The following is a 14,511-nucleotide window of genomic DNA, read 5'->3' as shown; positions in this document are numbered from 1 at the left end:
CTCCCCGGCCCGGGTGGCACCTGCTCACCCGGGGCGCTGCTCTGGGCTCTGCTGGGTTCGGATGGCTTCTCTGGGGGTGTCTGATGTCCCCTGCCATCTCCCCACTCATTGCCCCGGGGGGCGGCACCGTCTCGTTCCCCTGGGGGCTCAGGGCCCCGGCCCCAAGTTTTCCATTGTCTGTCCCTGGACCGAGTGTCTGCGACCCGCCGAGGCTGGATGGCTGGACGGACACCTGATTCCCCCGGGTACGGGGTGGGGGTGCCTGGCGCGGTGGCGGGGAGGGAATAGGGGCTCTGCCCGGCCACAGGAAGGAGTCCTCCGGCCTGGGAGACTGGGAGGGAGCCTCCCTCTTCCTCCTTGGATGTCAGGTCTACCTGGAGTGAGGGAATCTGAGCAAATTAGTTATTAATTAGGCTGTTCGAAAACTGGTGAGGGTGTGCACGCCTTCCCTCAGTCCTCCCCGGGGGCGCGGAGCAGAAGTTCCCAGGGCGGCCTTGCAGGGCTGAGGCTCCCGGCCTGAAGGCAAGATTGGGGCTCCTACACAACTGTATCCCCCCGCCCCCCAACACACGCACACGCACAAACACAAACACACTTCTGGTTTTCTCTTGGAAGGATTGTGAAGATTGTGCGCGCGTGTGCGTTGGGGGCGGGGAACACTCTCCTGGCTTTTTCCTGCAAAGGGTGGGACTGGGGATAACCTGATCCTCGGACGTGGATTTTCTGGTGCATAGAGATAGACCAGGACCCTGTGTTACTCATCCAAAGAAATAAAACCAACCGCACGAGCTGGCTGGAGGTGGGAACTGGGGGCGGTGGGAGAATTTTTTTTTTTTCTTGTGTATTTAGGGGGAAATATTTTTTCTTGTGCATTTAGGGAGCTTCTCTTTGGCTCTAGCCCAGCCCCAGTTTGCCTCAACAGATCCGGGGAGGTGGTGTTTAATGAGAAGCTCGGCTTCCAAAACCAGTGGGCAGGTTTGGAAAGCTGTGCAGCGAGTGGGTGTGGACAGCCCCTCTTCAGCCGCTGCCTGGGCGCCTGGAGGAGCTTTTGTCTGATCAAGTGTAAGGTTTGGAGAGGCGTCGTGCCTCGGATACGGACTTTGGGAAGGAATGCTCAGCTGTCACGGCCTGCTTCCCCCTTTTAGAACCAACTGCCACCTCACCCACCCAGGGTGAACTTTTTCAAGGTGCCTCTGTCTTGGTCTTGGCCATTTTTAAATCCTCCACAGATCTCGTGCCTTTTGTCAGAAATTGACATTCGGCCCTGACCCTGCTTGCCCAGGAATGCCTCTAATCCAGTCACTTGCAATTAGATGGATTATTCCCTGTTCAAAGACAGCCCCTTTCATTCCTTTGCCCCCAAACCACATTAAATTATTGAAGTGTTCTCTTGAGACAAAGCTTGGTGCCTCCTCCTCGGACTCTGGTATTTATTGTTCACTTAAATTCTACACGCCTTATAGTCAAACAGGATTTGGTCTGGGGCTCAAAAGGAGCATTCTGATCTCCAGGGAAGGAATTTGAGATGGATTGGTAGAGCTGCTTGTGTTTTTTTGAGGAGATACATGGATGTTTCCAGTACCCCAGTAATAACAAGGAACCCAGTGATCTAACCCGTCTGCTCACTGCAGTCCCAGAGTGATCACATCTGTACTTTTTCCTCTCTTTGTTCCTTAATCCAGAATCCAGGCTAGGTACTTCCCATTCACTGGTTTGAATCCAAAGCCCTTGGGAAGGTAACCCTGCCCAAAGCGTGGTATGTCATGCTGTCCACGGGCTATCCCGTGGCTTACACTCTGGCTGGGGATTTGTGAGTGGTTTGAAAGTGTTTTCCCCTCTCCTCAAGGTTCCAGTTAAAAATAAAGACTCCTTATTTAATGCCCAATCACTGCTGAATCTACAGTTTGTGTATCCTGACTTCTTTCCCTTTGAGTTTAGTAGGTTTGTTCAACATCCTGTGGGAGAGCATTTATTTGAATGGTTTTTTGTTTGTTTTGTTTTGGTGGTAAAAAATTTTAAAAGCAAGGTGGAATGGAAGACTAAAACATGCCTTGGGTTCTGCAGAATTTTAGACTTTTGGGACATAGAGATACGGAAAAAGAGGGAGTGTCTGATTTCCAAGATAGTTTATGCATAAGATAATTGCTGAATGTTTTCATGGAGTTTTCTTCTTAAAAGACTTCTTCATGAATTAGATGGCAGTGACATTTTGAAAAGAAATTTAAAAAATGTAAAATTTGGGCATATGGGATAAGCAGAGTATAATATGCAGATGCATGAAGTTGCCAGCAAAAAAAATTAGTTTATAATATCTGAAATCAGCAGACTTTCTAATGACCTGCTTATCCTTTTTCTCTTCTTTAAGCTCCCATGATGTGTTTGTCATGCCTTTGGTTCCCTTTCTATTTACTTTGAGGGAGAAGGGTAAATGTTGGGAACCCATTTGGAATGCTGTCTTGATAACATTTTTAGGTTGTATTCTCAGAAGTGATGTTGGATTGGGGTGAGAAAAGGATAAGGAAAATGGTTTTAATAGTAGCATTCAATTCTCCAAAATGTATGGAAGCACAGGAAGGGAGTCAATTTCCTCTTTGAAGAAAAAAAAGAAAACAAACAAAAAAAATGGAGTCATTTCAAGACCAGGCACCAACCATCTTCTAAAAGAACCTCAAGACACGGAAATGCTAGAGAGGATTCTTTGTGCTTTCTTCCAAAAGATACTTCATCCAAGTCCTCGGCTGTCAGCGTGTGTGTTTTATCCTTTTCAGGGGATCGGGTGCAGAAGTAATCCTTTTTCTTCTGTTGGGATCTAGCACCATGTAAGGCAAGCAGCAGCTGTTAAATAACTTACTGATTCCTTGATGAGAGGAAACTGGGTGTTTTTTCCCGTTCTTCCACCCTGCTGTGGTGGTGGTCACTAATGAATGGTGGTGTGCAAAATCACTTACTGGCTGTCTTTCCTACCATCCACGTAAATCACTGACTTGGTCTGGCGTGAGTTGGTCCCCAAAGAAGGGGGAGACAAGATATTCATGTGGATGGAAGGAAAGGCCCAGAGCTGGTTTGTCTGGGGGAGCAGTAGTCTGCAAGTGAGTGCTGACTGCCTTCTGATGTTTGGATGATATTGGCTGCATTAAGGAGGCCCTGGAATCTTTTTGGAGTTTCTACCCAAATCCTGGGAAGTACTGGCGAAATGCTGCAAACAGCAGATTTGTGCCATTTAAGTAATAAGTAATTGAACCAGCAGCGTATAATTTGGTGATGTTTGGGGAGTTTTTAAGAACCAGGAAATTTTGTTGGCCAAACTTGAGGGCAGCTCACCCTGTGGATGCCTTTCTTCTTTTAATAATTAACTTAGTTAAAAAAAAAAAAAACAAGTTGGATGCCAAAATCAAATATTTTACTTATCCTTGTTACTCAAGAATCAGCACTTTAGGAGCTGAATTGGGCCTGCTGCAGAGAGAACTTTGTACTAGGTTAGGAGAGTGTGTTCGGGGTTATATAATGTGACTGAGGTGAAAAAACACCCAACCACACCTGAATCCTCCACCCCACGTGTCACTTTAGACAGGGGTGTCCTGTTACCAGCACCTGTGCTGAGCAGAATAGGGGCCTTGTTTGGTTCCTCCCCGCCGCCCCCCACCTTTGTTTGCCACCGGTACCCTCTCTCCTAAGTTTCTGCCTACAGTTAGAACTGCTAAAGGGACTTCTTGAATTCCATGGAAATCTTTTTGTGGTAGAAGGCACGCCACGATATGTTCCCTCACTTATCATAAGATCGAGAATGTGGGTAATGGGTCCAGCTCTGGATAGTGATTTCTGGGTTTTTTTTTTCTCCCTTCACTACTTTGGGGTTTCTGTCAGAGAGTTCACTTCCTTGGTGTTTATTGAGGGCCTACTATGTGGAAGGCCTTTGGCTAGGCCCTGGCCTTGTCCTGTGGGCTGTGAAAAGATGATGTCGTTACCAAACGGTGGCCGTGAAGGAAGGCCTTGTAGGTCAGCTTGGGGAAGGGCGTCAGTCCCTGCAGTATTTCCCTTTGGTGCTTCAAAAAAAAAAGTTTTCTGTAGGAAGATATTGAAAACCCTGCCAAGGCCTCAGCCAGTGGCCAGGTGCTTGAGGGAGGTGGGCTGCTCTGTGTAAACAGTGACAAGCTACACAAAGGCAGGACAAGCAGAGCCCTTGTAAAGGACAGATGGGCCCCATGTTGGCTTTTCTCTGAGCAAATGGTTGTGTTTGGCCAGAGTTTTACAGCTTCCTCATTTTGGGCCCTTGGGAGAAGGAGGTGAATTAAAGATGTCATAAAATCAGCAGCAGGGAACTGCCAGGAGTAGGAGCCTGTTCAGAGATTTAGGGCTTCTACTACCCGGGGTCTTCAAAAAGTTCATATTATCTTTTAATGGAAAGGTTTGTATTAATCTTTTTGTTCTAGTTTTCCACCAACTTTTTGAAGTGCCCTCGAATGTAGGTCATTCTTTTTGGTTTTTTAGGTGCAAGTCTTGCCCTGGTTTGGAAAGAACTCACTTTTAGGCTTGGCTTGAATGTTTCTGTGGGGAAAACCCTTTATATATCCTATTTAGTCAAATTGTTTAGAACTTGTTGCTTGATGCTGCAAACCTTTATGTTCTAAAAGTCCACAGTTCATAATGCCCTAAATGGAGAGAGGTCGTCATTCCTGCGTCAGGGTTTGCGTGGAAGGTAAGCCAGATTTGGGTTTTACCTGGTTCAGCCATCACCCAGCTCCTGGTGGAGTAACATGTACTCATTTACCGCATTTATTGAGCCTCAACTGCATTGCAGGCACCAAACTTGACATTACGATTTCAGCAAGTAAAAACAGAATTTTCCATTAAATTTGCATTTCAGATAAGCAGAGAACAATATTTTAATATAAGGATATCCCACACGTACTGTGTCTTCTCAGCTGCTAACCTCTTGGCTTTTGAACTCTTCTTTTGCATCTTGGTTGTAGGAAAAAGGAAAAAGCTAAAACGATATCTGTCAATTTGGCTAGCTTGTTTGAGGTTGTTAAAATGCTTGGAGGGTGAAAAGGTTGAAACTATCGATCCTTTAGATGCTTTATCTATAATTTTCATCTAGGCTTTTTCCATCTTCTCTGGGATGGGTGAGAGCTGGCAGGATTTCTTCTGTAGTGAGACCATTTAGATGTTCAAATTGGGTACGGAAAGATGAGATCATTTTGAGTTCCCCATTACTTCTCGGAACTGCCTTCAGGACACTTTCTCCCAAAACCCACACCTCTGCAAAAACAAAGAAATATCTCTCCTCAAGCCAAACACAAGCTGAAGGACAGATTTAGCTGCCTAGGACATCAGACAAGAAGTATTTGGGGCTCTGTAAAGGGAACTGACTGGTGCCTTAAGCAGTTTAACTCAGATTTGCAGATTGCACTGCTGATACAGCCTTATTAAGTAGCAAACAGGAGAGACAAACTGAGTAAATTAATTGGCTGAACATTAAGGAAGCCCATTGTACTTGATTGCTGAAGGTCTCCCTCGAATAAGCTGGAGACTGCAGGAGGTTTCATCTGAGCATAGGCCGCTAAAACAAAACAAAAGCCCCCAAACAGTAAAAGCCATTCCCAGGGCTGACTCCACTCCAGGGCAGCTGACCCAGTCTCAATGTTTCCCACCTCTCAGCACCTGGACGGCCTTGACATGGGGCTCTCTTAATCTCTGCTGCTTCCTGATTTGGTTAGAAGTGGCTGTGTTTTCCCCACTGAGTAGATGGGAGGGTTTTGGTTAAGATGCTTTGGCATGCCACATGGCACATAGTACGGTGCTCAGTATTCATTGCTGGTTGTGAACAGGGGGCAGGAAGGGACTTGGTGAGGACCTACTATGTGCCAGGTGTTGTGCTAAGTGCTTGGTGCACATGATTTCATATCATGCTCACATCTGTCCCACTTTACAGATGAGAAAACTGAGGCTTGGAGAGATTTAATAACTTGTTGAAGGCCATGGTGAAGTGAACTGGTATTCAGACCTTGCCCTATTTCACCCTGAAGCTGGAGCTCTGTAGAGCATGCCAAAGGAAGGCAGGCGGTGTGGATTTATTTCTAGAAGACAGCATTTTGCCTGCCTAAGTCCTACAAGAGGCTCAGGGAAGTAATCAGGGTCCTACCCCTGTGCCTTTAGCCCAGAGCTGGAGGTGGGAGCTTGAACTGAGATGCTGACCTTGGTGGGGTGGGCGACTCCAATCTGGCTGTCACCTCTGTGGAAATCATTTATGATATAACATACTGTGGCTTCTGTCCTTCTCCCCTCACTGGTCTTCTCCAAAACAGACAACTTGGCATTCCCCTCTCCTCTTGTCCTAGTGTGCAGAGGGAAGGGAAGCCTTTGGGCTGGACTCTGGCTTGTCACCCTTGGTGCCTGTCCTTGTCCCCACACAAAGCCCATGGAGTCTTCTCAGTAACTGGCCAGAAGTCTGGGGAGCCCATCGGTCCCTGAGGCTGGGTGACTATGCAAGTCTGGCAGCCCCCCAGCCCCCATAATCATGAACTAACTCAAAGTTCACCCAAAGTTCAAGTGACGCCTCAAAGACAGCCCTTACCTTGAACTCATTTTGTGTCCAGCCCTGGAACTCTCTTGTAAAAGAGTTTTCTGTATTTAATTAAGCCCCGGTAGCTCTCCAGTTTGGGTTGACTTGGTAGAGCCATTACGAGTCTGTGTTTGGAGAAGTCAATGGGCTAGTGAAAAAAACTCCTTCCTGTGCTGATTCTTGGCATATATGGCCTTGGTCATAGTTTCTAAGTGGTTTTTATTTTCCTGTCTAGTTCAAGTGGGTGAAAAAAAAAAATCGAGTGTCTTTTTATTTGCTTTTCTTCCCTCAAGGAATTTGGACAGCAATAAAAGTATTAGCCTGCTCAGCTCCAGCAGCCTCCTGAGTACTGGAGGTGGGCAGCAGGTTTCTCCTGGGACTCCCTTCCCTGGGCAGGAGGGGTCTGGCCAGAGGAGAAGGTTCTGGGCTGGTGTACATCTTTTGGGCATGATTACAAGGAAGGGCCCATTGCGTTTCCTGGGAGCTTGAAAACACTGATGGCTGGGCCCCAGTCCCTAGAGGCTCTGATTCAGTCCTCTGGGTGCGTCCTGGGCATTAGGACTTTGAGAAGCACCCCAGGTGATTCTAGCGTGTAGCCAGGGTGGAGAACCACTGAGCTATAAGGCTTCACCTCACACAATTTCGGACCCCTCAGTGTGTTTTCTTAATCTCACCCAAGACTGAATAAAAGCACCTTTAGTTGCTTGGCTGCACAACCATGTGAATATACCTACCCCTGCTGAACGGTATGCTCAAAGATGGTCAGGATGGTAAACTTTCTGATATATATATATTTTACCACAATTTAAAAAAAAATAGTGAAATGTTAAATAAATTGCAACGTAAACAACAATAAAAGCATCTTGAGAGTACTTCGCTGTGTTTTATTGATCTATCATAGTCCTGTACAATACGATTTTCTGCAGTGATGGAAATTGTCAAATATATTAGTCATTAGCCACATGTGGCTACTGAGTACATGAAGTGTGGTAAGTGCAACCAAGGAATTGAATTTTTAACTATTCACTTTTAGCTTGTTTAAATTTAAATAGCCATATGTGGCTAGTGTATACTGTACTGAACAGTGTAGATATATTACATAGCATCTAAATAAAAATAGTGTGCTTGCTTTGCAACACAGCTTCCTACCCGCCTTCTACTTTCTGCTGGCTGTAACACTCCCCTAAATACCTCCTATAGAAATTCTGGAGCTACTGCTGACCTTGGAGTCAAAGGGATCTGATTTCAAATCCTGTGGACAAGTTACTTAATTTCTCTGAGCCTCAGTTTCCTCTTCTATAAAATGGGTCTAATGAAGTAGACCCTTATAGCATCATTGTGAGGATTCTGAAATGAGATATGCTTGTGAAGGTTTTCACATGGTGCCGGGGTACACCTACTCAAATGTTAGCTGCTGTTACTATTCTGTCTTGTAGATTTGGAAATGAAGTACTTTGGAGTCTTAAAATCAGTGTGGTAATTATCTCCACCACTTCTTAGGGCAAACATTGCCCCACCCTTCTAGAGCTGTATTTAGAGCTAGTAGTGAAATTGCAGGAAATGGAGAAGTTGAGTTTTTTTCTTGCTAAGTAAATCACTCTGAGTTCATTATAATGGTCATCTGGCCCAGCAGGGCCTATTTGCATTCGATTTTTCTATTTGCAAACTGCCCTGTTTATAAGGGTAGGGAAGGGCTGGGTGCCTGGCAAGGGTCCTCAGGGCATTTATTTTAATACTTTAGGGGGAAAAAAGTCTTTTTTTAGAGGTGTTGAGGCCAGAGGGAGGGGAAAGGAGTTGCTTTGGAAGGGCCTTTTTTTCCCGTCTACATCCTTTGAGTTTCCCTTCTTTTTCTGGGGTGACCACCAGGAAGCAGGGCCCTCACTTGCCTCGAGCTTGCCCTGTGACAGCAGCCTCGTACTGAGCCTCTGCCCCTTCCCAGACGTGGCTGGATTTGGGTTCTTCCCACCTGCCATTTGCTGAAGGTTGCCCTCCTTGTTAGCCTGGCGTTCAAGTACCCTTGTGATGGGGCCCCAGCCGAGTGGCCCTTTAGGTGTCCAGTTCTCCCCAAATTGGGTTCCCTGGCTTCCTTGCTCACAGCCTGTGCTCCTCAGTCTTGCCATTTGTCCCCCTGGGAGGACCCTGTCTCTGCCATTGCTGCCTTCAAGGTCACAAGGGACATCTTGCTCATCCTTCAAGTCCCCATCAGAAAGTTACCTCATGCTCTGGTCCCTCCTCTTTCCTCTAAGCCAGACACCCTTAAGGAATTTTTCATATTCTATGTTGATTCTACCTAGTATTTATTATGTTCCACTTTAAAAAGTGGTCGCCCTTGGGCTTTGAAGCCTGGCTCTGCCACTTCCTAGCTCTGTTACTCTGGGTAAGTTACTCAGCCTTACTGAGCCTCAATTTTCTTATCTGTAGAATGGGGGAAATAATACATCCTAAAGTTGTTGAGTATTAAATGAGAAAGTATGAAATAGTGCTAAATAAATGCTCTTGGCTATCTGTTCGAGCTACCCTAGTAATTCTTAGCAGAGTACCCTGCTGTTAGTGGCACTCTGATGTTTCAGCAAATAAAAGAAAGCTATGTCTTCACTTTGATAATGCAGTAGAGACAAGAGCATGGTGCTCTTTGGCTTTTAACATATAAGTAATCCGAGAGAACACCGTACACATATTCAACAAATATTATGATGTGCTTGCTGCATGCCAGGCAGTGCTGGGTGGTGTAGACGCACCTGTGAACAAGAAGGCACAGTCCTTGCCCTGAAGTTCTTCATTCTAGAAGAGAGGCAGGTGAGTAATTAGAATTCAGTGTGATCCCCACCATGGTAGAGATCAGCACAAGATTTTGTGGGGGCTCTGAGTGGGGGGGGCTCTGATTCCCATTTGGGGTGGGAGGACAGAGTCAGGGAAGGTCTTTTGGTACAGGGGCACCCAAGAGGACTACCAAGTTTTATTTTATTCAACAAGCATTTATATGCTTGGCACTATCAGGCACTATTCTAAGTGCTTGACAGATAAAGACTCATTTAATCTCCCAACAACAACCTAGTGAGATAGTTACCATTGTAATTCCCACTTGATGGTATCTATTATAGTTCCCATTTTACAGATGGGAAAACTGAGGTGCAGAGAGGTTAAGCCATTTGCCCATGTCATACAACTTGTGAGATGTATAGCTGGGGGGTTAACCCATGCCCTCTGGCTCCTGTCTGCTCTTAGCCACCATGCTGAGCTGTCTCACAGCATGGCAGTTCAGGCTTTCCTTTTCAGATTCTGTAATGGGTGTATATTATTGATCTCTCTGATGGTTCTATCTGTGGCTTTAGGACTCAGGATGAGCCAGGTAAAACACATGAAAATCTAGGCTTGTCTCAGCTTCTTCGAGAAGCTCAAGGGGTCTCCCTCTATTTAAAGAGGAATATGACCCAGCCATTGACATGAAATTGTTGGGCAGTTGTGACTCACCTGTAGGTGCCACTAACTTGTCAGCAGAGGGATGTATGTGGGGAGCTGTGGGGTCCAAGGTGGCAACTACATGACACATTTGTTTTGCTGGAGAAACCCCCTCCATCAAGGGTCACCCCAGTAACGGCTCTGCACCCTTCATACCTGAGTGCAAAACATGAAGGGGGGAGATATTTGCAGTAAGAGGCTGGAAAAGCTTCAGGATTAGTTCCCAGGGAGACCTCACTTCTGAGGCTGGGCTCCCCTCCTGCAGCTGAGCACTTGGCCATTAAGGAAGTCTTTGAGTTTGGTTTAATGGTTCCTCTTTGTTTTGAAGTGACTGTTTACTGAAACTTCAAAGCCAGCTCCTGCAGCAGGATATGATTGCAGGCCTGAATAATTGGGTGAGGCACCCCAATAGGAAGCAGGTAGTGGGGAGCAGAGCCAGGAGGAGACTGTGGCCAAGCCCTTGGTCTGAGCCACCACTGAAGGGACTGAGGTCGTCTTGCAACCAGAAGTAGACCTGGAGCAAGGGTTCCCTGGAACCTGGCCTCTTTTAAGTTGTGCTGGCCTTAATTAGGCACACCCTAATTAAGTCACTGAGGAGGCAGCTTTTTCCTTAAAAAAAAAAAAAAATTAGCAAATGTTTTGAGAGCATTTCATAAGGGATTACTTCTCAAAGATTATGCAAGTAATATAAAGTTAATGAAAGAAAAACTAGGAACTTCAGTTAAGTAAAAGATAAAAGTCACCCATAACCACTTGATTACAAAGTAGGTTATGTACACATACTCACAGGGGCTCGTATATTTTAAACAAAGGGTCACGCAGCCTATGCTGTGCAGGAAATTTCTTTTTTCTCTTAGCAATCTGGTGTCCTTACCTTTCTGTGTGTAGTTATGAGTGACATTAATTTCAATGGCTGTGTGGTGTTGCATTGTTTTGTATGCCTGTAATTAACTCATTTGATCAACACATATTTGAGGGCCTACTGTGTTCCTGGTTCTGTTTTAAATGCTGGGATATAGCAGTGAACAAAATAGACACTAATCCCTGCCCTCCTGTAACTTACACTCTAATGGAGTTGGGGTGGCAGGTAAGGGACTGACCAATTGAATATGTCACTTCTCTTGTATATTAGAAGGACTATGTGCAATGGGAAAAGAGCAGTTTGCTGCTTTTAAATAGAGTGGTTAGGGAAGGCCTCACAGAGAAGTGACATTTGAGCACCAACTTATGAACTGGGTGGATATTGGGGAAAGAATGTTCCAGGCAAGAGAAGAACATGTGCAAGGGCCATGGGGTGGAGGGCCAGTTTCCTACTCATTAGTGTGTAGGCTGTGTCCAGTTTTTTACGAATTATTATAAGTAAAACTACAATAAATATATCCTTGTAGCTAAACATTGATTTACATTGATGACCCAGGGTTTATCCTGGGTCAAAAAGTTTTTTCAAAGCTTTTGAAACCCATTGCCGAATGCCTTCCAAAAAGCAGGTCTCAGTTCATGTTCCCTTGTGAGTGCTTATCACCAGGGATTACTTCTGAAGGAGCTAGACATGGACATTAGGACAGAGACATTGCTGAGACCCCAGCTTCCAACAGTTCAGAGGGACACGTGGCATCTTAGTGCACGATTCTCAAATCTTGCCGTATGTAGTTTTTAGCGAAAAACTGCGGAGTGTGTTAAAATGCAGATTCCTGGGCCCCATCCCTGGAGACTTTGTATAGCTCTGGAGTGGAGCTCAGAAATCTGCAGTTTTAGCAAACACTCTGGGGGATTTTCTGGTAGGTCTTGCTGGGATCATACCACAAGTAGGTAGAAGTGGGGGTTGCTTAAATCTGGAGTCTGTTGCCTTCCGGGGCTTTGGGATGGATGGCTTCCATATCAGCATTCCTACCAGACTGAGCTCCCCAACATTTTGGTCTCTTCTCTTTGTGTGGGCTCCCCCTCATTCAGTGCCAGTGCATAGTAGGTGATCATTAAATGTCCCCGTCAGGGTGACTGGTACTGTACATTGACTCATTAAAGCAGTGTTGAGTTCTGTGTGCTGGTCACCTTCCTAAGCACTCTCATCATTTGACAGTCTTATACATCATTTGAGGTAGGGACTACTATTAGCATCACTTACAAATGAAGACAGGACAGCACCTGGTGATTAGGTAACTCGCTTAAGGTCACCCAGTGAATACATCTGAAGTTGGGCAGACTGACTCTAGAGTCATTCTCTTAGCCACCAGAACACACTGGCCCTTTTAGACTCTGGAATGTGGCTGGCTATCAGGGCAGGAGAATGACATTCAGTGGTCAGACACTTAAAAAGAAAAAAAAAAAAAAAAAAAGCAATGGCTACAGAGATAATAAACAAAGGTATCACCTTTTTTGTTGACATTGATTGTCTCCAATTCTTCACTGGCCACCAGGGCATCATTCCTAGCAGTCTGGGGGTACCATCTTTGTTCCAAAGGGGAAATCTGTTTTGTGGAAGACAGGAGAACCCACAAAGTGTGCACAGTGCAGTAAAGCCAGTGTCTGCCCCCAGGGTGGATGTGACAATTTGATCATACCGCACCTGCCTGGGGAGAGTTGACAATTTAAAAGGGAGTATATGATGAATACAGAGGTGCTGAGTTAGGGAGCAAGACCTTAAGCACATGCGGGATTCTCTCTAGGGTCATTCTCTCTAGGGTGTTTGTGTATCTGTTAAGGGTATTGGAGAGACTGACCCCAAGAAGAACCAATCCCTAAAATGTAGAAGCAGTTTTGGAGCTGGGTGGAAGCAAGTTGGTGCACTTCTGGGGAAGAGAACTGGGTTAAGTATCTTAGTCCATTTTATGCCACTACAACAGAATACCACAGGTTGGGTAATTCATAATGACCAGAAACTTATTTGGCTCACAGTTCTGGAGGTCGGGAAGCCTGAGAGTGTGAAGGTGAGGGCCTTCTTGCTGCATCATAACATGACAGAAGACATCATGTGGGTGAGCGTGAGCACATGAGAGAGCAAGGTGGGGCCGAACTCACTTTTATAACAAGCCCACTCTTGTGATAACAATATTAATCCACTCATGAAGTCACAGCCCTGTGACCTAAGCACCTCATAAAGGTAGCACCTCTTGACAAGTTGCACTGGGGATTCATTTTCCAACACGTGAGTTTTGGGGGACACATCCAGATTGTAGCAGTGAGTGTGAGCTTGCACATGTGAAGTAATGGTAGTAAGACTGAACGTTATACAGGGTGTGCAGGTCACCAGGTATTTTGCTTGGGTTCGTGGACGTTTATAGACGGGAATAAACAAATGCAGCAATAGCTTTGGCCTCTGTATAGTGGGACAAAGGTTAGAGGGGTAGATATTTGTTATGCTGGGAAGGCTTAAGAGTACACAAATATTTCTTACCAGCCCTTAGGTGAAAGCAGCCAGCCCCTGTATGAGCTGGTTAAATATTGTATTTCCAGGTTTCCAGACATGGAGAATCAGTCAGTTTTAGGTGAACTGATGGGACAATTTCATTTTTAAAAGAACTGGGCAAACTTAGAGGCAGTTAATGCAGTAAATGGCATCTCAGGGCAAACCCTTCTCTGGCCTGGGCAAATTACTTACCCTTTCTGTGCTTTATTTTCCTATGGTTAAAAGGTAAGTGTTAGATGCCTGTTCTACCAACTGCCCTCCCAGGGTTGTTGTGAAAGCCCTTTATGCTGTCTCATGTACCATATACATGTGGATGGTGTTCTTTAGTTTGACTCCTCCACAGAGGGTTTTCACCCTAGAAAACGTGGTCCTGCAAATGTAAGGTGGCTGGCATGCGGCCGGGGACTCACCACCTCTCTCTCTCTCTCTCTCTCTTTTGGTGGGAGGGACTGTCTGAAATAATAAAGGAAATATGGCAGTAAAAACTTGGGGATCAAGAAAAGTGATGAATTTGGGAAATAGAAAAGGAGAGGGGTTCCATTTTCAAAGAAATGAGCATGGAACACACACGCATTTTGCAAAGGTTAAAAAACAGAACAGAAACCTAGTTGCAGCTGTAGAACACCCTGGGGATGCCCAGGTGACTTTGTCATAGCTTGGCCAGCTATGTCCTGTAGAACTTTCTGCAACGATAGAAACGTTCTGTATCTACACTGGTCACTACTATAGTCACTAGCCACATGTGGCTATTGAGCACCTGAAGTGTGGCTAGTGGAACTGAGGAACTGACTTTTAAATTGTATTTAATTGTAATTTAAATTTAAATAACCCCATGTGGCTGGTGGCTACCCTACTGGATGGTGTAACGTAGACAAAGGAATGCTCACTGGTAGAGAACTTAAAAAATAAAACGACTTTGAAGATAGGGTTGACATATTTGTTTGGTTCTTTTTATTTCAAGTGGAGACATACCCGTATGTCAGAAAAGAGTCTGGGCATCAAACCTAGTAATACAGGAGGAAGAAAAAGCTTGACGCCCTTGATTTAATCAGGCTGTTATAGTTACAAATGGAGCAGTTTGCAAGGG

General features: G+C 45.4%; 1 protein-coding gene across 3 annotated transcripts in view; it reads left to right on the top strand.

The window, feature by feature from the left end:
* The window catches only part of MTSS1 (metastasis suppressor 1), a 158,837-nt gene that overhangs the window by 1,057 nt on the left and 143,269 nt on the right, over positions 1–14,511 (top strand). The window lies entirely within an intron of this gene.

This window comes from Galeopterus variegatus, unplaced genomic scaffold, assembly GCF_000696425.1.
Source record: "Galeopterus variegatus unplaced genomic scaffold, G_variegatus-3.0.2 Scaffold188, whole genome shotgun sequence".
NCBI lineage: Eukaryota > Metazoa > Chordata > Mammalia > Dermoptera > Cynocephalidae > Galeopterus > Galeopterus variegatus.
The sequence above is the reverse complement of the archived record's forward strand: the minus strand, read 5'-3'. Positions and strand labels throughout refer to the sequence as shown.